This window comes from Ranitomeya imitator, chromosome 6 (assembly GCF_032444005.1).
Source record: "Ranitomeya imitator isolate aRanImi1 chromosome 6, aRanImi1.pri, whole genome shotgun sequence".
In the NCBI taxonomy this organism is placed as follows: domain Eukaryota; kingdom Metazoa; phylum Chordata; class Amphibia; order Anura; family Dendrobatidae; genus Ranitomeya; species Ranitomeya imitator.
In genome coordinates this window covers 395,502,639-395,529,264 of record NC_091287.1, presented here as the reverse complement: position 1 = coordinate 395,529,264, position 26,626 = coordinate 395,502,639, and the positions used below count along the sequence as shown (strand labels likewise).

The window sequence follows — 26,626 nt, the reverse complement described above, 5'->3', positions numbered from 1 at the left end:
GCCCACGCAGTATATAGCGGTGTGGGCACCATATCCCTGTTAAAAAAAAAATAATATATAAAATAGTTATATACTCACCTTCCGGCGGCCGCTGGATGCAGGTCAGGCGTTTAGCAATGCTCCTCGCGACGCTTTGGTCCCAAGAATGCATTGCGGCAATAACACGTGATGATGTAGCAGTCTCGCGAGACCGCTACGTCATCTCCGGTCATTGCCAAAATGCATTCTTGGGACCGAAGCGTCGCGAGGAGCGGGAAAGGCCCATGGTGAGAATATAATGATTTTTTATTTTTTTTAAATTATTTTTAACATTAGATCTTTTACTATTGATGTTGCATAGGCAGCATGAATAGTAAAAAGTTGGTCACACAGGGTTAATAGCAGCGTTAACAGACTGTTATGCCGCGGTGTAACTCAGTCCGTGTAACGGACTGCTAAACCGCTATGGGGGCACTGACTGGGGAGTAGGGAGGGGGCACTGACTGGAGGGGAGTAGGGAGGGGCTGGCCGCGACCAATCAGCGACCCGGGATTTCCGCGACAGACGGAAGTACCCCTTAGGCAATATTATATATATATATATATATATATATATATATATATATATATATATATATATATATATATATATATATATATATATATATATATATATATATATAGCTCCGCAGATCTCAGTCCAGACAGGGTGCTCTGCGCCCATTGTAACAGAACTACTGTCCATAAGAAAACACTGCCTGATGGATGTATCTAGAAGTTTATATTATGTAGAAGAAAAAAATAATCTCACGAATTAAAAGAAAATATAAAGGCAACCTCTAGTACCTCTTCGACATGGTGATCCCCATCTCCACAGGTTATGTCTGGTATTGCGGTTTATCCTCAATTATCGACATTTTATTTAAAGCATTGGCCAATAAGATAAATCAGGCCCAATTCACAATTTCTGGATTGGATGAGCGGATTTTGGCACAGATCCTCCCCAAGTCCACAAACATTTTGCATCCAATGCATGTAAATTTGGATTTTGTAACTCCGTGCACTTGTACAAGTAAAAAAAAAAGTTAGCCTCCCCCAATACCCCGTGTTGTAGGAAAAAGCACAAGACTCTAACATCCTTATGTTACTGTATATTCCACATAATCTCCAAATCTTCATGATCAATATGATCATCTATGCAACCTAGCCACTTATCTCCAAATGTGTTTTACCCTTTAAATTAGGCTAATTCTTACGCACATTTGAGGCAGAAATCTGAATGTCACTTTGGATTTACCGCATACAAATCTGTGATGTGTGAACATACATGTTAGCATCCAAGAGACCTAAATGGAGGAATTACTGCGTTAGGCATGTTTTTCATGTCTGACATTCACCGTCAGAGTACGGACAGCGATGTCTGTGCAAAGCACGGATCCACTGAGCAGGTTTTTGAGTTCGGGCAGGAGACCTGTGGCCAGTCCGGATACTTATCCACACTCACAGTCACTGCAGGACATGGAAACAGACCTTAGGGTACCGTCACACAGTGGCATTTTGATCGCTACGACGGCACGATCCGTGACGCTCCAGCATCGTAACAATATCGCTCCAGCGTCGTAGACTGCTGTCACACTTTGCAATGTACGACGCTGGATCGATAATTTCATGACGTATGTGCGATGTAGAAGCCGTTGGTTACTATGCGCACATCGTATACGATATATGTTACACCATGCGATCATGCCGCCACAGCGGGACACTAGACGACGAAAGAAAGTTTCAAACGATCTGCTACGACGTACGATTCTCAGCGGGGTCCCTGATCGCAGGAGCGTGTCAGACACTGCGAGATCGTAACTATATCGCTCGAACGTCACGAATCGTGCCGTCGTAGCGATCAAAATTGCACTGTGTGATGGTACCCTTACACTGAAGAGGGAGCCAGGCTGTACTTCCACTTTGCAGAAAAAAGGTGTAGATAGACCATTTTGCTGGGGCAGCTACTTTGCCAGCTTTCCATTATATTCAGCAGTTTTGACCTAAAATAAGATGTCAAGTATTGGGAGTCCAAATAAGGTGACTGCACAAGGTGCAAATGGTTATGTACGTCATTACCTTCAGTTTCCTTGATTTTGTTTTTTTTTTTTCCTTTGAGCATAGTGGATACAAACTAAGAAGCCCGGGTTTTAGGCCAAATGCCTAACCCTGTGATAAATCTGCAAACTAAATGTAGCAATAATTAAAAGCATCTGTCCTGATGTCACACCAGCCGCGGCTAAACAACTGCTTAATCTCTGCCTGGCAATGCTAACTCCAAGGGGATTTGCTAGGCTAGATTATATCTCTGCAAAAAAAAGTGATCCATGTATTTCTAGGTTATTAATTGCTGAATACTCTGTCCAAGTGTAACAGCAAAGAGACACTGTGGTCACATAAAAAGGTGCTTCTAAGGTTACAGGATGGAAACGGAAGATTGTATGAAAAATTGTGGCTTTATTCGCAGAGAACAACAACCTGGTATTTAGTGCAGTAGCTAAAAGGGGGTCCTGTGTTACAAAATCATCTATGTGCTGCCTTATAAAAAAAAAACAAAAAACAAAAGAAAACTAGGTGGAAATTGAGAAAGACATAAGGAATACTTCTAGTGTCTAATGGGAGACCAAACATAAGCCAAGCCAATCTCTCTGCCTGATGTAAGCCAAAAATCTGGAAGACCTGGGTTCACCTGGCAAGAATATGCACGAAAGAAATCACATCCCCCAAATTTAAGTGAAAACATGAGTGTTCATGTGTTTAGTTTAGCATGTCCAACCACCAAAAAAGAAAGAAAATATACCTTAACCTTATATAGTTTAGTCCTGGGGCCTACCTGGCTAAAGCAAAAAAAAATAATAATAAAGGAATATAAAAATGAATGGCTGTTTAATCCTTGAAGAACTAAGCAATTAAAAATTGTTGCTACTTTCTATGAAATAAGATTGCATAAAAAAGCAAAGAGCCCACGGTCAGTATTTTACATCAGTATTTGTATCCAAATCCAGGAGTGGGTGATAAATGCAGAAGTGGTGCATATGTTTCTATTACACGTTTCCTCTAATTGCTCCACTCCTGGTTTTGGCTACAAATACTGATGTAAAATACTGACCAAATACTGCTAGTGTGATCAAGGTCTTGTAAGTGTTGCCCATAGCCACCTGTTTCCAGCTGAAATGTTATATTCTTTTGCAGTTTGTATCAAAGTATCAGGTTAGTGCAGAATCATCAGATTAAACCAGAATCATAGTGTTGGGCAAAAACTGGACGCCACTCATGTTCTTCGCTTCCAAAAATATTTCCATGCAATGACAAGCAAAAACCTTAAAAACGGTAAGAAAGTTAGCTTTTTTTACTTTTATTTTGCCATATCAGGTTTGAAAAATAACAAGGTGATCAAAGAACAGGCTCCCCTTTGCCTCAGTGTAAATCCTAAGCCAGTGCTCAGCAGACACCCTAGAAGTGTCCTATTTTGGACAAAAGCCTTTACGTCTAAGGACTAATCTAGAAGGTTAATCATCTAATCAGATGTCATTTTCAGCACGGTGCGCATTTGTTAGACGTCACCATTATCCAGCATTGCCACCTCAAATATCTACTACTGAGCTGGGAGACATGATGGCAACCCCCCTAACGCTTTCCTGGGCAGTGAGAGCACATTGATGCCATTGATTACACTGTAGGCCCTGTCTGGCTCTATGGCTATTTTGAGGCTGAATTTTTTTTTTTTTTTTTCAAATGGCCTTCAACTCTATCTGGAGCCATGGCGACTTGATGGATGAACGATCTGTAGGAAGATCGCTTGAAGTCTAGTTAGGTCCACCATAGTCTTCTCTGCAGTTATCTTTATAGTATGAAGCCATCAGGTCGCTTGTGTTTCTCTTTGCGTTGTTTCTTCTAGCCTTCCAATCATGATCTCGCAGTCTTAGTTTGAGGTGTCCAAATGTTGTCAAGTTGTAGCTCGGTGCAATTCCCACACGTGTAAAGAACGGGTCTCTGTTGTGAGCTGGTCAGTGGTCAGACCTGATGTGCAAATGAATGAGAATACTGACAGCAGTACACAGGGCCCCCTCCTGGAGATAGGAGCAAGTCTATAGCAGGGATCTGCACCCACTAGACATTGGTGGCTTTGCGTCGAATCACTGCCAGTTCGAACACTGGAGATAGATTTGTGCAGCCCACAGTAATATCGGTGATGTAGTGGCTGATCACATAATGCAGGGCACCCGCAGGATTGCAATTTAGCTTACAGAGAGCTGTTATTGAAGGCAATGGCCTGTAGGAAAGTCTACAAATTTCTCTGTATGAGCTTTTTTAATACACTGCAATAACCATTAACGTTTATAATGGAAACTTATAAAGGATATTGGTAGAAAATACAAGATGTAAAACGTGTCAAAGCCGTAGGCTGTATCTGTACTGCTGGGATATGGTATACACTATTTTCAGTACCAGAAAATAAGTTCTATGTCTTATCATGTAAGAGGCTTACTTTTAATCGGAAAAGCCCTCCACACACATAATTGCCACTTCTACAGCTTTAATATGGGATGGTAATAAATGGCCCGCACCTTTGTGTTCACCATTAATGGTAAACAAATTATACACTGCTCAAAAAAATAAAGGGAACACTAAAATCCCACATCCTAGATATCACTGAATGAAATATTCCAGTTGTAAATCTGCATTCATTACATAGTGATACAGGAAAGAAATATATCTTGGTACGGTGTAAGCCAGTAGATAGAAAAACATATATTTTTTTTTTATACTATGTTGTGCATAAATATGTGATTCTTCAGAATTTGTTTTAGTCTTTGCCTGATGAAGAGACCTGTGTAGTCTCGAAAGCTTGCAATTTGTTACCATCTTTTCAGTTGGCCATTAAAAGGTATCAACCACTGAGGACTCTCAATTCTAAATATTTTTCATTACATAGTGGAATGTGTTGAGAACAATAAAAACTAAAAATTATTAACGTAAATCACAACTAATATCCCACGGAGGCCTGGAGTTGGAATGATGCTCAAAATCAAAGTGGAAAATAAAGTTACAGGCTGATCAAACTTCAGTGGAAATGCCTCAAGACAAGGAAATGATGCTCAGTAGTGTGTGTGGCCTCCACGTGCCTGTATGACCTCCCTCCCTACAATGCCTGGGCATGCTCCTGATGAGGCGGCGGATGGTCTCCTGAGGGATCTCCTCCCAGAGCTGGACTAAAGCATCCGCCAACTCCTGGACAGTCTGTGGTGCAACGTGACGTTGGTGGATGGTGGGAGACATGATGTCCCAGATGTGTTCAATCAGATTCAGACAGTTTGATTTGACAGAAGTTTGATTTACTTGGAGAGTTATATTCTGTTTAAGTGCTCCCTTTACTTTTTTGAGCAGTGTATATACAAATAAGAATTTCCTTATTAACATTTACTGTTGCATGAACCCAATCCTTCTCCACATGACTCACTTGGGCAAATGGATATCAGATGTTGGTAGCCTGCCTGGAAAAATCCACTGTAAGCCAATATATAGTGGAATCCGTTCTGGAGGCCATGAGCTGTAATGAGGTATCAAGGATGGCTGTACATCATTATGCAATAACCCCCTCTGCAATGGCTGCTGTCCGGACAGTGCCTAACAGCTCAGGACCCTCCATGCAACATCAGATGATAGCTGCGAATGCCAAGAGCAGGGGCCAGAGTGTTCAGGTAATTGCCCCAGGGCCAGATTTTGAGAAGAGCTGTTATTGATGAGAGAATGCCTTTAACGAATCCTTCTATACACAGAAGTTTGTTAAATTATCAAACTACATCAAGAACCTGTCTAAATGGTTTATTGGAACATACAAATATCAAACTGTTAGCGGCGGGACCCCATCTACTAGCCAGAGCAGAGTGGAAAATGATGCCAACCCCAAAGGCTATAATGTAAGCATGTATTCTTGACAAGCTATTAAACTTCATTATCAGCTAAGTAATACATTTCTCGTGTAATAATGGTGCGACGTCTCACAGCTCTGCCCAAGGATTAGCATCAGAAATAAGGCCAGTATATACCGCAGCTAACCCTTTCCTCTAATATACCCCTCACACTCAGCTGCCTAATGCCACCTCTGGGGCTGTTCCTGCTTCTTATCCTAATGACAAAAAAACTCGGCTCAATAGTGGCCATAGCAATCCTATCAGAACAAATCATTTCTTCTCCATTTTCACTCAAAAAAGAAAGATATAGGAACAATGTCTCCCTAACAGGTGCCGGCTAAAAGTCATTCCCCAAGGCAGTCTTGAAAGCCTCCAACATTTATGACAGTGACTTAATATACATCTATTTCCGTCAGCAGTAACAAAAGGCATATATAGACAAAGGGCACAGCTAACCAAACACAGGCATGTAACGTAAGACGCCATTCCGTCAGGAACAGATGACATTTCATTTGGAGATCCCAACAAAAAGGAGAGCTTTCTCTCACCATCATGGAGACATGTGGCCCAAGAATTTACACAGCAGGTGTGAAGACACCATAGCACTGCATGGCCAGCGACGACTACAAGTGCCACATGGCAGAAAAGGGCTTTAATACACGTTTGGGTTTTGTACAACTCAAACTAGAGCACCTTTATGAAAAATAGAGTATGCACATTTCATTTTTTTTATTTTTTATTAAATCCTTCTATTTAATTTTACCATTACTCATTGCTCCATATGTACGGTAAATAGAAAAATAGCCCTCTACCCAAATTATTTTAATGATATCCATCCTCTTTCGTGTATAATACAGCCCCATATACTTTAACTAAATCTCTTTTTCTGCCTTGTGCATCAAAAAAATATGTCTCAGCAAATGTTCCCCCTAATCTCTCCTAAATATGTACTGTATATTCTCAAGTATAAGTCAAGGCACCTAGTTTTACAGCAAAAAAAATGGAAAAATTTATTGACGAGTATAAGCCAGGTATGCATTGTCCTCTCATCCCTAGCCTGGCATGCATGGCTCCCTTCTCCCTAGCCTGGCATGCACGACTCCCTCATCCCTAGCCTGGCATGCATGGCTCCCTCATACCTAGCCTGGTATACACAGTTCCTCAACCCTAGCCTGGTATACACGGCTCCTCATCCCTAGCCAGGTATGCATGGCTCCCTCATACCTAGCCTGGTATACACAGTTCCTCAACCCTAGCCTGGTATACACAGTTCCTCAACCCTAGCCTGGTATACACAGTTCCTCAACCCTAGCCTGGTATACACAGTTCCTCAACCCTAGCCTGGTATACACGGCTCCTCGTCCCTAGCCTGGCATGCATGACTCCCTCATCCCTAGCCTGGCATGCATGGCTCCTCATCCCTAGCCTGGCATACACAGTTCCTCAACCCTAGCCTGGTATACATGGCACCTCATCCCTAGCCTGGTACGCATGGCCTCACAGGCATGTTCCGGTTCCAGCAGCTGTAGCGGCCAGGCAATCACGTGTGACCACTACTTAAGGGGATGAACATTCACTGTCCTCAACGCCTATGGGGGTGAAAGGCTGTGAATATTTGTGATCGCCCAGCCGCAGAAGGAAGCCAGCGGCTGCGACTACTGTGCCCGCTATTAAAGAGAAATGAATATTCACTGCCAGCGCAGTGAATATTCATTTAACTTTAGCAGCGGGCACAGGCTTTAGCTGGAGCAGGTGGCTCCTGCCTCCTGTAACCTGCTGCTCCAAAAGCGTCTTCTGGCACCCTCTCTCGAGTATAAGCCGAGGGGGTCTTTTTCAACACACACACAAAAAAAAAAAAAAAAAAAAAAAAAAAAAAAAAAAAAAAATCGGCTTATACTCCAGTATATATGGTATGTAGTGCAAGTATTTTAATCCTTACCAATCGCAGTCTTCCCCAGCCTCCACAAATACACCTTTGCGCGTTCGGCCTATGTGACTTGCAATTACATTAGCTGTATCGCACATGGGCTTGTGTGTGGACCCGAAGTTGATTTCTCAATATAGGTTTATGCATTCCCATTTTGAATCTCAGACTTACATTTGAAAAGCAGCACCGCACCATACAGTGTGAGCTGGCAAAGCCAAAGAAGAGTAATACAAGAAGTATCCAATTAGTTCGGCATGGCTTCCACTTTTTTGGCTTGACGTTTAATCTATATAGCTTGCCATCGGCAGGTGTCTAAACAGTCGGGCCCCTGTTCTGCTCTGCCCTTATCTATATTGAGGTCGGTTGACACAAGGTGAGGTTTTAATACTAGAGATGGGAACACCTTGTTCGGTGGTATAGCTTTTACGCTTTTATTATCAAAATGGTATTAACTAAATACCGTACTCTGTTATTTACATTTAGGCTATGTGCACACGTTCAGGTGTTTTCGCGGGAAAAAACGCTATAAAAACTCATTAAAAATGCATACATTATGCATCCTGTCATTTAGAATGCATTCAGCATGTTTTGTGCGAAAAAAAACGCATCGCAGTAAAAAAAGCAGCATGTTCATTAATTTTGCGGATTTTCTGCGTTTTTCCCGCTATTCTATGCATTTGGGAAAAAACGCTCGAAAAACGCACAAAAACGAGTCAAAAACGCATGAAAAAAACGAGAAAAAAGGCACGCGGATTTCTGGCAGAAATGTCCAGTTTTTGTCAGGAAAATTTCTGCAAGAAATCCTGACGTGTGCACATACCCTTACTATTACTATTTTCTTTTTACATGGTATTTGCTCATGTTGTTTTTTTCTTGGGCTTTGTATGTGAGATGGTCACAGTGTGAAAATACTCCTACACACTGTATGTATGTATGTATGTATGTATGTATGTATGTATGTATGTATGTATGTATGTATGCATGCATGCATACCACCTCATTCTCCAAGCTCATTGCTTTGGTTTTTATGTAATGTACACTGCTCAAAAAAATAAAAGGGAACACAAACACCACAATGCAACTCCAAGTCAATCACACTTCTGTGAAATCCACCTGTCCAGTTATGACGCAACACAGATTGTGAATCAATTTCCACCGACGTTGTGTAAATGGAACAGAAAATAGGTAGAAATGATAGACAAAAAGTAAGACAACCCCTATAAAGGAGTGGTTCTGCAGGGGGTGACCACAGACATTTTTGCATTTTGTCATTGCTCTCACCCCTAGAGGTACTGTAGAATAGCATGAGGCGGTGTCTATGCTACAACCCTGAGAAAAGAGCACACAGTACACCGAGCATGGGTCAGATCCTAGCTTGCTGCCATGGGATTTAGTGGCAGTGCCTGGAGTTCTGGTGCACATTGAAAAAAATGGGCACACGACTATAGTTCTGCGGGGGAGGGTGGGTGCTAAGGCTGTTTCTTCTACTGTTCCCCCTCTGTGTGGTGGTATTGTTGGCGTTCCCCATGGTCTTGGTAAAGAGGGAGACAGGAGAGTGAGGAGGCAGCCCACAGCCCAGTCAATCGAGGGTGGGGGGCTTGTGTGTGCGACTGGGTCCCGCCTGGATAAAACCAGGAAATGCAGAAGTTGGCATGACATCAGCAGATTTCCGTGGTGGCTGCAGCCGGGGTCACGTGATGCGGACTGACAGAGCAACCATAGCGCCACTTACAGGCACATATGGCAGCAAACGGTATTTCCAAAAATAGTTACAAAGGTGTAAATCGATGGGTGCACTAACCCCTTTCTGAGATCGGGTGTAATAGTACGCCGATGTCAGACCCCCTTCCTTTTGATGTGGGCTCCGGCGGTGAGCCCACATCTTTCCCGACACACATCAGCTGTTTTGAACAGCCGACATGTGCCCGGAATAGCCAAGGGTGGAATTGCGATCCACCCGCGGCTTTTAACCCCTTAAATGCTGCTGTCAAACGCTGACAGCGGCATATAAGAGCTTCCGGCAATTGCGCTGGATGCAGGGGGCCAACGGAGGGTGAGTATATAATGATTTTTTTTTTTTTTTTAACATTAGATCTTTTTACTATTGATGCTGCATAGGCAGCATCAATAGTAAAAAGTTGGTCACACAGGGCTAATAGCAGCGTTAACGGAGTGCGTTACACCACGGCATAACGCGGTCCGTTAACCCTTTGTGAGCACTGACTGCGGGGAGTAAGGAGCGGCCATTTTGCCGCGACCAATCAGCAACTTGGGATTTCCGTGACGGACAGAAAGACAGACAGAAGTGACCCTTAGACAATTATATAGTAGACTAGATGGTGGCCCGATTCTAATGCATCGGGTATTCTAGAATATGTATGTATGTATGTATGTATGTATGTATGTATGTATGTATGTATGTATGTATGTAGCAGCCACATAGTATATAGCACAGGCCACGTAGTATATAGGAGCCATGTAGTATATAGCAGACAAATACGACGTGGCCTGTGCTATATACTATGTGGCTGCTATATATAAACATATATACATTGTAGAATACCCAATGCGTTAATACAGGCCACGCAATATATAACAGTGGCCACGCAGTATATAACAGCCCAAACAATATATGACAGGCCACGTACCATATAACACAGCCCACGCTGTATATAGCAGCCACGCAGTATATAACACAGGCCACGCAGTATATAACACTGGCCACGTAATACATAACACAGCCCACGCAGTATATAACACTGGCCACGTAATATATAGCACAGCACACGCAGTATATAACACTGGCCAGGTAGTATATAAAACTGCCCACGCAGTGTATAACACTGGCCACGTAATGTATAGCACAGCCCACGCAGTACATAACACAGCCCACATAGCATCTAACACTGGCCGGTAGTATATAGCAGCCACGCGGTATATTACACAGCACACGTAGTATATAGCAGTGTGGGCACATATCCCTGTTAAAAAAAAATAATTAAAATAAAAAATATAGTTATATACTCACCTGCCGGGATCCAATCCAGCGAGGCTCTGGCGCAGGCGATGAGTGCGTGGCTGCCGCCATCTTCCGTTCCCAGGATGCATTGCGAAATTACCCACATAACTTAGCGGTTTCGCGAGACTGCCAAGTCTTCTGGGTAATTTTGCAATGCATCTCTGGGAACGGAAGATGGTGGCAGCCGCGTGCGGCTCGGCGGACTACAGAGGGTGAGAATAGCAGGTTGTTTTTTATTGTTTTTAACATTACATTTTTTTTTTTTTTTTTTAATATTGATGCTGCACAGGCAGCATTAATAGTAAAAAGTTGGGGACACACAGGGTTAATAGCAGCGATAACGGAGTGCGTTACCCACGGCATAACGCAGTCTGTTACCGCTGGCATTAACTCTGTTAGCGGTGACGGGCACCAACTGCGGGGAGTAGGGAGGGACTAATCGGACTGTGCCCGTCGCGGATTAGTCGCGGCAGCCATGACAGGCAGCTGGCTAGACCAATCAGCGACGCGGGTTTTCCGTTACGGAAGTTGAGGACAGAAAGACGGAAGTACCCCTTAGAGAGAGAAGAAATGGAGTGCTGCCTTTTTGAATTTTATGGAATGTGGATGACCAATGGACAGGTCGCCTGGAGGCTCTGCACCCGGAGATAAGTAGTGGTGTGCTGTTCCTTTTTTATGAAAAAAAAAAAAAATTATATATAATATATATATGAAGGATATTAACATTTCTTATTCAAACCAATGTAGATTATTAGCCTGTAGAACTTAAGTGTTCCTTCAGAGATGCCCGTGAATACCTTTCAGAATAGGATTATGAATCTCATCAGATTTCTGCTGCCAGAACCATGGGCAGCATGATTGACAGCCTGGCTACGAGGTTGCAGACAAATATGGTTTTCCTCTGAAAAGCTACAGCGTTTCAGAGAAAACAAAGTTTGAAAAGTCGGCCAGTGACCGTAGGGTGAAAAGAGACTACAGAGAAAGCTGTGACTGGTCCATGCAGGCTCTGTTCGGCTTATCCTATTCCCTCTCCAGTTGATCGACAGGTCCTCTCCCTTTGTACACACACAGACCTGTCAATCAATGGAGAAGGGTGCGAAGATGCCAGCTGGGCAAGTAAATCAGGTTACTTGGGTATTTTTTAAATTGCATTATTTTATGTGGGGGTTTTTTTTAATGTGTTTTTAGCATTTTTTTTTTTTGAAGTGGCAGATTTTGTCTTGTCTAAATAGTAAAAAAAATGCTTTGTTTTTTACACTTCCTGACGTTTGGCTTTAACAAAACCTTATAGATACAATCATGTGCATTTTACATGCATTTTGTTACCTGCGGATTTTCAGCATTTTCAGAATTTCTTTGGGGGGGCATTTGCACATAAACCGCAGCTGACTCACAGGAGAAAATGACATGTTACGGATGTCAAACACTCTGCAGGTCAGTTTACGTGTTTTTTTTTAAAACGACAAAAAAACGCATAGTCAAAAACGCGTTGTGACAACTTAACCGTAAGGTTTTTATTGCAGCTTTTTATTCAGTTTAAGGTTCAGTCTTTTCTTTATACTTTTCATTTTTCAGATCCCTTTATGGCACGAGAAATTACAGTACTTTTTTTTTCTTCTTAAGGTACTGTCACACTAGACGATATCGCTAGCGATCCGTGACGTTGCAGCGTCCTCGCTAGCGATATCGTCCAGTGTGACAGGCAGCAGCGATCAGGCCCCTGCTGTGCTGTCGCTGGTCGGGGAAGAAAGTCCAGAACTTTATTTCGTCGCTGGACTCCCCGTAGACATCGCTGAATCGGCGTGTGTGACACCGATTCAGCGATGTCTTCGCTGGTAACCAGGGTAAACATCGGGTAACTAAGCGCAGGGCCGCGCTTAGTAACCCGATGTTTACCCTGGTTACCATCCTAAAAGTAAAAAAACAAACACTACATACTTACCTACAGCCGTCTGTCCTCCAGCGCTGTGCTCTGCACTCCTCCTGCTCTGGCTGTGAGCGTCGGTCAGCCGGAATGCAGAGCGGTGACGTCACCGCTCTGCTTTCTGGCTGCCCGGCGCTCACAGCCAGACCAGAGAAGCAGAGCGCCGAGGACAGACGGCTGTAGGTAAGTATGTAGCATTTGTTTTTTTACTTTTTAGGATGGTAACCAGGGTAAACATCGGGTTACTAAGCGCGGCCCTGCGCTTAGTTACCCGATGTTTACCCTGGTTACCGGGGACCTCGGGATCGTTGGTCGCTGGAGAGCTGTCTGTGTGACAGCTCTCCAGCGACCAAACAGCGACGCTGCAGCGATCCGGATCGTTGTCGGTATCGCTGCAGCGTCGCTATGTGTGACGGTACCTTTACAATAAATACATCTGGGGTAGAAACACGACACAAGAGTTGTTAGGATCTTCCAACAGCAAGAGTATTTCATGGAGAACCCCGACCCCATGAGAACACCATGACAAACCAACGCTAAAGGTACTGTCACACTAGACGATATCGCTAGCGATCCGTGACGTTGCAGCGTCCTCGCTAGCGATATCGTCCAGTGTGACAGGCAGCAGCGATCAGGCCCCTGCTGGGAGATCGCTGGTCGGGGAAGAAAGTCCAGAACTTTATTTCGTCGCTGGACTCCCCGCAGACATCGCTGAATCGGCGTGTGTGACACCGATTCAGCGATGTCTTCACTGGTAACCAGGGTAAACATCGGGTAACTAAGCGCAGGGCCGCGCTTAGTAACCCGATGTTTACCCTGGTTACCAGCGTAAAAAAACAAACAGTACATACTTACATTCAGCTGTCTGTCCCTTGCCGTCTGGTTCCTGCAGTGACTGCTGGCCGTAAAGTGAAAGCAGAGCACAGCCACAGCGGTGAGTCACCGCTGTGTGACTCACCGCTGTGCTGTGCTTTCACTTTCACTTTACGGCCAGCAGTCACTGCAGGAACCAGACGGCAAGGGACAGAAAGCTGAATGTAAGTATGTACTGTTTGTTTTTTTACGCTGGTAACCAGGGTAAACATCGGGTTACTAAGCGCGGCCCTGCGCTTAGTTACCCGATGTTTACCCTGGTTACCGGGGACCTCGGGATCGTTGGTCGCTGGAGAGCTGTCTGTGTGACAGCTCTCCAGCGACCAAACAGCGACGCTGCAGCGATCCGGATCGTTGTCGGTATCGCTGCAGCGTCGCTAAGTGTGACGGTACCTTTAGGGTATGTGCACACGGCAGTATTTTCTAGCAGAAATTTCCTGACAAAAACCAGACATTTCTGCCAGAAATCCCCATGCTTTTTTTTCCAAATGCATTATATAGCGGGAAAAATGTGAAAAATCCGCAAAATTAACTAACATGCTGCTTTTTTTTTTTTTTTTCGGAAAAAAACGCATCATGTGCACAAAAATTGCAGAATGCATTCTAAATGATAGGATGCATATGTAGGCGTTTTTAAATGTGTTTTTATAGCTTTTTTATTGCGGAAAAAAACGCGAAAAAACCTGAACGTGTGCACATATCCTGACTCGCGTACTAACTCCCCACAGGTGCCGTGCTGCCAAGACACAAACTACTGTCCATCACCATAAAGAAACAAGTGCCATGTTAGTGGTTTGGCTTCTAAGGGTTCATGAAAAATAATAGTTTTGGCCCCGCACTGGACAAGAATTCACAGCTCATCTTCAAAGCCTTGGTTGGGAGCCTTAGAGCCCGCGATGCACTCTGTGAATGACGCATAAGTTATAAAGCATCATTGGACAATTCTTCAAATAATATATTTAGCCTGTTATACAAACTACAGAGAGTAGCTCAAAATCCCAAGTGTACATTGTGCAATTATCTCATGGGTCACCTAAATAAAGTGCGGAACAAGGGCGATTCATCACAGAAAACCAACCATCCTGCTATCATGCCAGCCATGCAGACATTAACATCTGTGCAAAATAAAAAATACATGATGGCATCGCTCACATCTGCTCATAGTTAACGAGCCCGCCATATAGCTGACTTGTCAAATCTGGGCTTTTTCCACTGGTCACATTTCTATCCATTCCATCCGCAATCCATAAAAAAAAAAAAAAAAATATAAAAAAAGTATTTTTACACATCTTGTTTATCTATTTTTCAGACTGAATATATTGAGGCTGCAAGGAACAGAGGGCAAAGACCACAAAAGTTCAATGACTTGGCACTTGAAAAGGGCACCGCCGACAAGAACCATAACTGCTCATGAAGATATCAAACTTCTTGCACAGCAAATAAAGGCATGAAGGTTGCTATGGAAACCATATTTTTTGGCTGGCATGCTTTTTATGAAAATGCGTTATGATTGACAAGCTGACGGTAGGCTAAGCATCATCATCAAGCATTTGCCAATATTCCTGCCATAAAAGGTCAAGTTTCCTTTCAGATGATGAATACAAGAAGGGAAAAAAAAATCTAAAACTGATATATTAATATAGCTGAAGACGAATACATTTTATCATCTGCTTCTCTATTCTAAAATGCTATTCCTAAAATGACTCAGATAGGAAGCCTACTAGAAGATGCAATTACCCAGTAATTCTGAACGAGGACTGCTTGAATGCGGTCTGTCAGTGCCAGGGGTATTCACAAAAACATATACAATATCCCTACTTTTAGATGTATAAACATGATGACGAGCTCCCCTAATAGCAGTAATCCAGTACTTTAAACGAAACCACTGGTGGTACTGCATGTGTGATCTTTAAGCCAAAACTATAGATCTTGAAGGATCCAGTTTCATTGTGTTACATATCTGGAGTCTGGTCTCCATCTGCATGCAGTGTTATTTAGAGCGGGGAGGGCGCGTTAGCTGGTTCAATGTGCAATGTTCAGAACGTCACAAATAACAAATCAAATTAAATGTTAATAAAAGTCCAGGCCTATAAATAGCAAAGACATTTGTTCAAAACTCACAATTAATAGAGCAAAAACATAAGAAACCAAGCGCACAAACACATTAACCTAGTGACCTGCTACGCGAAGAATGGGAGCTTGTATGACCAGGCCAAACTACAGGCTCTAATGGGAAACTAACAGCTTCTATTCTAACTTCTCTAGGGGTCGACTCCTGGTTTTAAAGAAATTGTAAATCAAGTTACGATTCTTACGGATTTCGTTTGACATTTCTAGACAGAAAACTAGAAAAAAAAATAATATTGTACACCGGAGTAATAAGGTTGAATTCTCCCATCTACAATTACGAGGGGCGTTCATGAAATATTTCCCCTGACCCACTATTAATCACAGGATGCTGAAACTGCACATATGTAAAGATATAAGTCTCTATAGGTTACGTGCCAATTTGCAGCTCAGAACTGATAACGGTCTTGATTTTTCAGGTGCTAAAGTGGTGAGAAATAATGGACCCAGTGGAAAGCAGAGCAGTCATCAAGTTCCTTTACTTGAAAGGCCGCACACCAAAGGAGATGTTCGATGAGGTGAAAGTGGTTTATGGTAATAATTCCCCATCATATGATATAGTCAAGAACTGGCATCAGTTCAAATGTGGTCGGACTTTGGTGCAAACAGCTCCAATTCCCGGGCAACCCCCCTCTGCTATTGATGAACACACCATAATGTCAACATTAGAGTGTGGTCTATGGATAAAAATCATCCAAGACAATCTTCACAGGGGAAATCTTTAATGACTGCCCCTCATATACAGGATATCTATTTCTTTAACCCCTTCACCCGCAAGTCTGTTTTCACCTTCCTGATCAGGCCAACTTTTACAATTCTGACCACTGTCACTTTATGCGGTTTTAACTCTGGAACACATCAACGGATCCCACTGACTCAAAGATTGTTTTTTTGTGACACATTGTACTTTATGCTCGTGGTAAATTTAGGATTTTTTTTTTTATAAAAACACTGGAAATTTGGCAAAAAAAAAAAAAAGTGAAATGCCGCAATTTTCCATGCCCTTAAACCAGAGTTATGTCACACAAAATAGTTATTAAATAACAAGTCTAGTTTACAAAGGTATCATTTTTGAAACATATGGTAATATTTTTTGTTAGGAAGTTAGAAGAGTTAAAAGTTGATCAATTTCTAATTTTTTTTTTCAACAAAATTTACAAAATTAATTATTTTGGAGACCACGTTACATTTGAAGCGACTTTGAGAGGCGTAAATTATAAAAAAAAAAAAAACCTAGTGAAACCATTTTAAAAATTGCACCCCTGAAGGTGCTCAAACCCACATTCAACAAGGTTATAAACCCTTCAGCTACTTCACAGGAATGAACATTTTATTTTTTCCCACAAAAACGTTGCTTATCCCCAAATTTTTCATTTTCACAAGGGTAGTAACAGGAGAAAATGGATCATACAATTTGTTGTGCAAATTCTCCAGAGTTCGCAGATACCCCATGTATGGTGGAAACCTACTGTTTGGACACTCTGTCGGGCTCCAAAAGGAAGGAGCAACATTTTGGAGCGCAGACTTTGATGGAATTTGTTTGCGGGCGCCATATCACATTTGCAAAGCCACTGAGTTGCCAAAACAGTAGAACCCTCCCACAAGTGACCCTATATTGGAATTGATCCAGTGTTTTCCTGGTATGTGAATTTTATAATCTGGTTGCATATGTAAGTTGTGTAGAGTGCATCAGGTCAGCATGTGCGAGTTGTGCAGAGTAAATCAAGTCATGCAATAAATTAGAGTAAATGTGAAATAAAATTAGTAATCCATGAATGAGTGGTACAGTTTGACAGTCCTGTGCACAGGCCAGGGGTCGTATTGCAAAGTGGTGTCCTTTCTTATAACTCTTTCCAACTTTGTGACCTTCCTTTCTTTGTAGTTTGAAGGACCACACCTGGGAAATGATGAAGCCCTGTTACGAAGAAGAAACGCGCGTAGGGGTCCCTGGTGTTGTGTGTGCTTCAGCAAGGTGAATATGTCTTGATATACTTACCAACTCTTGTTCTAATTAGGCATGTGCTGATCATGAAGGGATTTTTTTTACTTAGATATGAGCTAAAGTAGTAGCGTTATATTTACTACTCCATCGCATATAAGCATTATTGTAGCCAGCTCTCTGTAAATCTCTGCACATAGACATGTACTTATGCACATTGGCACTTTAGAAACTGTCTCCTTGCAAGGATATATTCAGAGCCTGCATAGCATGTTATGAAACAATCTGACTTAAAATAAGTTATGTATTAAATCAGCTGTCAGTATGTATGTCAGGACCAATTATTAAGCACATATAAACCGGTTGCTTACTTGGATTGGAGGTACTTGCACAAGTTTTGTATCATGAATGTTTTTTAAAAAAAATGAAGTTTTACTTATGGATAAATAAACTTTATATGTTTGAACTAAACATTCCTGTGCCCTGAATAATATTCTTGGGGGGCCTTTTTGTTGTATCAGATCTTTGAATGTGTTCTGTTAAGATTTATATGGACTAATATGTATAAAAGTCTGTCAACCCAGAAGCAGTGTCTTCCCCTGTGCTTGCTTAGTCCACTTTCCTTCCTGGTACCAAGAGGCTCCGATTTGGCGTGCAGACCATTTATACTCAGCAACCCAGTCATTAATGGCACCTGACTAGGTGCTACATCCAAACTCATCCTCCCTGCAACTCTTCCTCTTCGTTCCACATTGTCCAGTCTGGACCGTAGATGGCAGACTTCTCGCACCAGTCACACAGCGCTGGGATTTCTCAGGATAGTCAGGTCCAATTAGCATATGACTAGGTGTGATTTGGGTCAATAAATAGTTGGGCGCAGGCATTTGTCTAGGCCACCAAAAAGTTAAATAAAAAAAAAAAAAATCATCAGAGCAGAAGACTTTAAAAAATGTTTTTTTTTTAGGCTGGCAGTGTCCAATTAGATTCCTGTTGGGGTCACAGAATCAGTATCTAAAAGTGGGTGTTGCCTCATTTACTGTCCTGGGGCATCTGCATGGGGGTTCATCATCACTGGAGGAAGAAAGGAGGAAAAGTAGAGGAAGGCGGCATCCTCTCCCTCACCATCGGTGTCAGACAATGCGTATGCCTCCTCGGCTAAATACGAAGGGCAGGACATTTTATTTTTCAGGTGGGTGGTGTGAGGGTCTACTGTGTTTTCCATATATGTACGCGTGTTGGATAACCAAATTTCATTTAGCTGTTTGTTTAGTGTTAACCTTTTTTTTATTTATTAAATTTTGAATAGAAGGGGAAAAAAAAGAAAATAGAAGAAAAGAATCTATAAATAAAAATATAAAAACATAAAAATTTGGGTAAATAAAAAAACATTCTGAAACTACAGTTGCTAATTTGAGGTCAGTTAAAACAAATTACTGAATGCCCACAATTAACTAATGCGAATCGCGATTATATTTTAATAAAAAAACACTTAGTATAATTGAATTACTACTGTATATTTCTACTGTCCCTAATCTAGCCCTATCAACTAATTTAAAATTATTCTAAATTTGAATTATTATTATTATTTTTTTTTACACTTTTTGAAATACAAAATAACTGGAATGCAGATCAGTAATGTGAGTCAAAAATCAAAGGCTGTAGGACACATGCACGAAGGTGGTGCACAGGAAGAAAAAAAGTCCTAAGCCAAAAGCAAGCAGGGATGCCGATCAGCGGTGTGTGCCACCGATTAGCGGCTGCAGGTCGCACATACAGAGGTGGTGCATAAGGGGGAGGAAAATAAGTCCTAAGCCAAAAGCGAGCACGGATGCTGATCAGCGATGTGTGTCACCGATCAGTCACTCGGCAGCTGCAAGACACAATGTCGGGAATGGGATGAGGGAAAGGTTAACAGATCATAGTTGGACTTCAATGCTTCTGGCAATTTCTTTTGCAGAAACATTGAAATTTCTATGATTGGCTGTTCAGAATTGAACAGCTAATCACAAACGATCGTAGCTGCGAGGGAGGGGGGTTAAACAACAGGCACCTTCACACGATCAGCATGTGTTCAGACATGGTGGTCGCATGATCGCCATGACCTACACACACCAGTGGTCAGGAACCCCTCCCCAACTATGACGTAAGGGTAGATGAAAGGATGTGAATGGGTTAAAATAGTTAAAGCTGAAAGGGTAGACATGCCATAAATGTCCAATTGATAGGGGTTGCACTACCGGTTTACATAAGGGGTTCTGCAGCACATCATCCATAGCTTCCAATCGTCCCTCATTGTGCGGGATTGTCCCGGTTTTGAGCCTTTGCCCTGCTGTCCAGCACGGGACGCTCTGATCCCGCACACAGCAGGACCGACACGCCCCCTTGTGTTAAGCCATGCCCCAGGCCCTTACCCTTCCGTATGGCTGCCTGCTTTCTGTACACAGGACCTGTGATGAAGTCACAGGAGGTGAGGAGTCAGTGGTCACATGATCGGGACCTCCGTGGATTGCAGGACTCGGCTGCTTGTGCCGATTGCCAACTTGCCACATGGTGCTGCAGCCGCAGGATGAGGCAAGTATGCTGCCTTGTGTGGGGTCAGGAGGTGTACAGTGTGGATGTAGCAGAGCCGTGTGTGCGCGAGGTGTACGGAGCGGAGCCGTGTGTGTGCGAGGTGTACGGAGCGGAGCCGTGTGTGCGCGAGGTGTACGGAGCGGAGCCGTGTGTGCGCGAGGTGTACGGAGCGGAGCCGTGTGTGCGCGCGGTGTACGGAGCGGAGCCGTGTGTGCGCGCGAGGTGTACGGAGCGGAGCCGTGTGTGTGCGAGGTGTACGGAGCGGAGCCGCGTGTGTGCGAGGTGTACGGAGCGCAGCCGCGTGTGCAAACTGTACGGAGCGCAGCCGCGTGTGTAGGAGTAGCGATGTGTTGCCATTATATGGTACGAAGTATCATGTGCGGTCATTATACAGTATGGAGCATCATGTGCGGTCATTATACAGTATGGAGCATCATGTGCGGTCATTATACAGTATGGAGCATCATGTGCGGTCATTATACAGTATGGAGCATCATGTGCGGTCATTATACAGTATGGAGCATCATGTGCGGTCATTATACAGTATGGAGCATCATGTGCGGTCATTATACAGTATGGAGCATCATGTGCGGTCATTATACAGTATGGAGCATCATGTGCGGTCATTATACAGTATGGAGCATCATGTACGGTCATTATACAGTATGGAGCATCATGTACGGTCATTATACAGTATTGATCATGTGGGGTCATTATAAAGTATGGAGCATCATGTGCAGCCAATATACAGTATGGAGCATCATGTGCAGTCATTATACAGTATGGAGCATCATGTGTGGTCATTATACAGTATGGAGCATCATGTGGAGCCATTATACAGTATGCAGCATCATGTGCGGTCATTATACAGTATCGAGCACTGTGGGGCCTGTCATACAGAATGGAGCATCATGTGCGGTCATTATACAGTAAGAACATCATGTACGGTCATTATACAGTATTGAGCATCATGTGTGGTCATTATACAGTATGGAGCATCATGTGTGGTCATTATACAGAATGGAGCATCATGTGTGGTCATTACACAGAATGGAGCATCATGTGGAGCCATTATACAGTATGGAGCATCATGTGCGGTCATTATACAGTATTGAGCATCATGTGTGGTCATACAGTATGGAGCATCATGTGGGGCCATTATACAGTATGGAATCACATGCGGTCATTACAGTATGAAGCATCATGTGTGGTCATTATACAGTATGGAGCATCATGTGTGGCCATTATACAGTATGGAGCACCATGTGTGGTCATTATACAGAATGGAGCATCATGTGGAGCCATTATACAGTATGGAGCATCATGTGTGGTCATTATACAGTATGGAGCATCATGTGGGGCCATTATACAGTATGGAATCATATGCGGTCATTACAGTATGGAGCATCATGTGGGGTCATACAGTATGGAGCATCATGTGCGGTCATTATACAGTATTGAGCATCATGTGCGGTCATTATACAGTATTGATCATGTGGGGTCATTATACAGTATGGAGCATCATGTGCGGTCATACAGTATGGAGCATCATCTGTGGTCATACAGTATGGAGCACTGTGTGGCCATATTTTGTTTATAATTATTGTATATGAAACAGTGTGATCAGCAGTGCTAAATGGGTGTGGTTGGGACGTGGATATGGGTGTGACTAATTATGAATGGGTGTGGTCAGGGGCGTGACCTAAAATTTGCCATGGCGAGCGTTGTGTCCCGCAAACTTTGTCCCTCTTTCCCATCTTCAAAGGTTGGGAGGTATGCATCATCCCCTCTGCCTTCAGTCTTACTTGGAGACTTAAAGGGACACTGTCACCTGAATTTGGAGGGAACAATCTTCAGCCATGGAGGCGGGGTTTTTGATTCACCCTTTCCTTACCCGCTGGCTGCAATGTTGGATTGAAGTTCATTCTCTGTCCTCCGTAGTACATGCCTTCACCAGGCAATCTTGCCTTGCGCAGGCGTGTACTACGGAGGACAGAGAATGAACTTCAATCCAATATTGCAGCCAGCATGCAGCCAGTGGGTAAGGAAAGGGTGAATCAAACACCCAAAAACCCCGCCTCCATGGCTGAAGATTGTTCCCTCCAAATTCAGGTGACAGTGTCCCTTTAAGCCTTTACATGTCTGAAGCCTGTAGAGGATTGGGAGAATAGACCCAAGATTGTTTGCCAACACCTGTTCAGTCCTGCATGTCATTTTTTATCAAATAAGAAAAGAAAAAAAAGGAAAAAGTTGCGTTCTACTATAAATAGTGGGAAATAACTTTGTTTTGACTGGTAAAAATGAACATTCCTAGATGTAGCAAACAGCAAGTAGGGTGCAGAAAACGGCCGGTTAAGTCTTTACTGCTCGATGACACGTGATTAGTAAGAAAGTGGAAGTCATTAATGGCAACTTATTAGCATTAAAGAAAAACCTGAGTGCAAAGTACATCACCAACCGCAGATTACATGCTACTGAGCAAGAACAAACGCCATTTGTTTTCACTGAGTAAATAGTTCAAATGATCTAATACCTCATTACATATTATAATCTCAACAGAAACCTAGATGTGAAAGAAAGAGCACAAGTCAAATCAATGTCAGCGGGCTGCAGTTCAACGTTTTTGGAAGTTGGAAACTATCAATTAGTTGCTGGTGATATGCGTGTTCATGAAACATAGACTTGATATTAGTGTCCTCGTGTTAACGCACTGTGGCTCCGATGTGGCACATAAGGGGTATGTCCCCATTGGTCTATACAAATGGGCAAGTTGCATTTATTACAGTAGGGGTATTGTGAATAACCAGCAGAATAAATTTATCGGCACAGCAGATTAGAAATTCACAGCAAGCCAATCTCTACATTAAAAATTGCTATGGATTTAGCTATGTAATTGAACTGAAGGCTTATCCAATTTTCTGGCAGGGGTGTCAAACTGCATTCCTCGAGGGCTGCAAACAGGTCATGTTTTCAGGATTTCCTTGTACTGCACAGGTGATAATTTAATCACCAACTCATTATTTGTGTAGGTGATTAAATTATCACCTGTGCAGTACAAGGAAATCCTGAAAACATGACCTGTTTGCAGCCCCCCAGGAATGCAGTTTGACACCCCTGTCTTAGGTACCTTCACACTGAGCAACTTTAGAACGATAACAATCCGTGACGTTGCAGCGTCCTGGATAGCGATATCGTTGTGTTTGACACGCAGCAGCGATCAGGATCCTGCCGTGACATCGCTGGTCGGAGCTAGAAGGCCAGAACTTTATTTTGACGCTGGATCACCCGCTGACATCGCTGAATCGGCGTGTGTGACGCCAATCCAGCGATGTCTTCTCTTGTAACCAGGGTAAACATCGGGTTACTAAGCGCAGGGCCGCGCTTAGTAACCCGATATTTACCCTGGTTACCATTGTAAATGTAAAAAAAAACAAAAAAACAAAAAACAAAACACTACATACTTATATTCCGGTGTCTGTCGCGTCCCCCGACGTCAGCTTCCCTGCACTGTGTCAGTGCCGGCCGGCCGTAAAGCAGAGCACAGCGGTGACGTCACCGCTCTGCTTTACGGCTGGCGCTTACATAGTGCAGGGAAGCTAACGCTGGGGGACGCGACAGACACCGGAATGTAAGTATGTAGTGTTTTTTTTTTTACATTTACAATGTTAGCCAGGGTAAACATCGGTTACTAAGCGCGGCCCTGCGCTTAGTAACCCGATGTTTACCCGGGGACTTCGGCATCATTGGTCGCTGGAGAGCTGTCTGTGTGACAGCTCTCCAGCGACCACACAACGACTAAACAGCGACGCTGCAGCGATCGGCATCGTTGTCTATATCGCTGCAGCGTCGCTTAATGTGACGGTACCTTTATTCCAGAGAAATTTACATATTTCTTATATGTAAATGAGCTGTTAAGATCTATGTGCCAGAGCCGGACACTGATCTGCATGAGAATCTGCCTCCGGAGATTATTTTTAATAAAAGAGGGCGTTACCAGTGTGAGATTAGTAACCAACAGAACAGTGGAACTGAACTTTGTCTCTTTACAAACACATTTGCTGCAGCTCTGCTGTATAGTAACAATATTGCAGCCTGTCTGATTGTGAGATGGAAGCCGGGAGGAACCTGCAGATGTGTCTGGTATAATCACACACAGCTCTGCAGTGAGATCAGGAGAGCAGAGAGGCCAATACACTGGTAACTCCCCCTTCTCATGCAGATCAGTGATCGGCTACGAGCCTGGAACACCTCATTTACATATTAGAAATTGACGATTTCTCTGGAATAAGACATGGATTGCAGATATCTGGATATCACTTTATTCAGCTTCCAATGACCTGCATGTCCATATAGACGGCTTAGGAGGGTTGATCCTACTGAAATAGATTAACCCTTTATCACCTTGGATTTTTCAGTTTTAGGTTTTGCTCACCTTCCCAGAGCTGTAACTTTTTCTCAATTTTCTGTCAATATGGCTGAGTGATGAGTGAGGGCTTGTTTTTTGCGGGACAAGTTGTACTTTTGAACAACACCATTGGTTTTTACCATATAGTGTACTGGAAAACAGGAAAAAGTTCAAAGCGCGGTGAAATTGCAAAAAACAAAAAGTGCCATACCACAATTATTTTATTTATTTATTTTTTTACTATGTTCACTAAATGCTAAAACTGACCTAACATTATGATTCTTCAGGTCATAGCAAACATGCATTGGTTCTTTATTAATGAAGAAAAAAAAATACAAAGTTCGTCAAAGAAAAAATAATTGTCACCATTTTACGAGCCCCATAGTGTCTCTACTTTTCATCATCTGGGGCTGGGTGAGGGCTTATTTTTTGTGTACCGAGCTGACGTCTTTATTGATATTTTGGAGGTAGATACGATCACCCATTATTGCATTTTAATGCGATGTTGCGGCGAACAAAAAAAAAAAAAATTCTGGTGTTTTAATTTTTTTTTTTTTTTTACGCTACGCTGTTTACTGTTCAGATTGATTCTTTTTATACATTGATAGATTGTATTATTAACAACTCTGAACGCTGGGATACGAAATATGTATATTTTTTGTTGTTTTATTTTGAATAGGGTGAATTTTTTTTTTACTTTTTTTGGTAGTTTTTACTGGGCTTCAATAGTCTTTATGGGAGACCAGAAGCTGCGGTCACCTGATCGCATCCGATCCGAAGCCCTGCTATATGGTAGCTAAGATGCTCATGTGCTATGAGCACCGGCCAGTAAAGAGCTCATAGCAATCCGGCAATAACAACCACAGGGGTCTCCTGCAGACCCCGGGTTATAATGGCAAGCCGCAGTCATGTGGCACAGGTGCCGATGGATGGATTTAGTGATGTGCTTCCAATGCAACCATGCTAAATGCCGCTGTCAGAGATTGACAGCGACATTTAACATGTTAACAGGCCACATCAAACAGGGAGGCAACTTATGACGTACTTTTACGCGATACATCGTCAAGGGGTTAAAGCGAAAAAAAATATAGTTGTGGAACTGCAAATCTTGTCATACTCTGCTCAAAAATCAATCAATACATTATTATGTACTGAAAAGGGAACCGGTCACTATGAAAATGCAGACATGTTACAGAGCTGAATAGATTAATATATAGTTTTCTGAGGAAAGATTCAGTATGACCCTTGTTTTACTCATTTATGTCCCTGCTCTTCCTGGCATTTTCAGTCCAGTGGTCAGTCCTAACAGTGACTTAGGGTACCGTCACACTATACGATTTACCAACGATCACGACCAGCGATACGACCTGGCCGTGATCGTTGGTAAGTCGTTGTGTGGTCGCTGGGGAGCTGTCACACAGACAGCTCTCCAGCGACCAACGATGCCGAGGTCCCCGGGTAACCAGGGTAAACATCGGGTTACTAAGCGCAATAAAAAAAAAAATAAAAAAATGGCACTCGCCTTTCGTCGCTCAGGTCCCTGTCACTTGCTATAGTCACCTTTCCCCATTCCACCACCAGGCGCCGCTGTGTCTTCCTCGTCCTCTGCACTGACGCTAATGTTAATCTATGGGGCAAAAACGCATCCTGCAAACAACTTTGCAGGATGCGTTATTTCCCATAAACGACGCATTGCGACGTATTGCAAAAAACGCTAGTGTGAAAGTAGCCTTAGAAGCAGGAGAGGACAGAGGAGAAAGCTGTGTTAGGGCTCAACCTGAGAATGACCAGGGGTGGACAGTGACTGCAGAGCAGATGACAGGCCGGCAGCTCGGGCCTCCAGAGGCCATATTCACATCAAATCTTAATACCAAGGAAACTCCTCAAATGGAGGGAGAAACATATTCTT

At 43.0% G+C, this 26,626-nt stretch overlaps 1 protein-coding gene across 1 annotated transcript in view; it reads right to left on the bottom strand.

Annotated features, from left to right (window-relative positions):
* Window positions 1–26,626, bottom strand: part of YES1 (YES proto-oncogene 1, Src family tyrosine kinase) — a 90,676-nt gene that overhangs the window by 31,020 nt on the left and 33,030 nt on the right. The window lies entirely within an intron of this gene.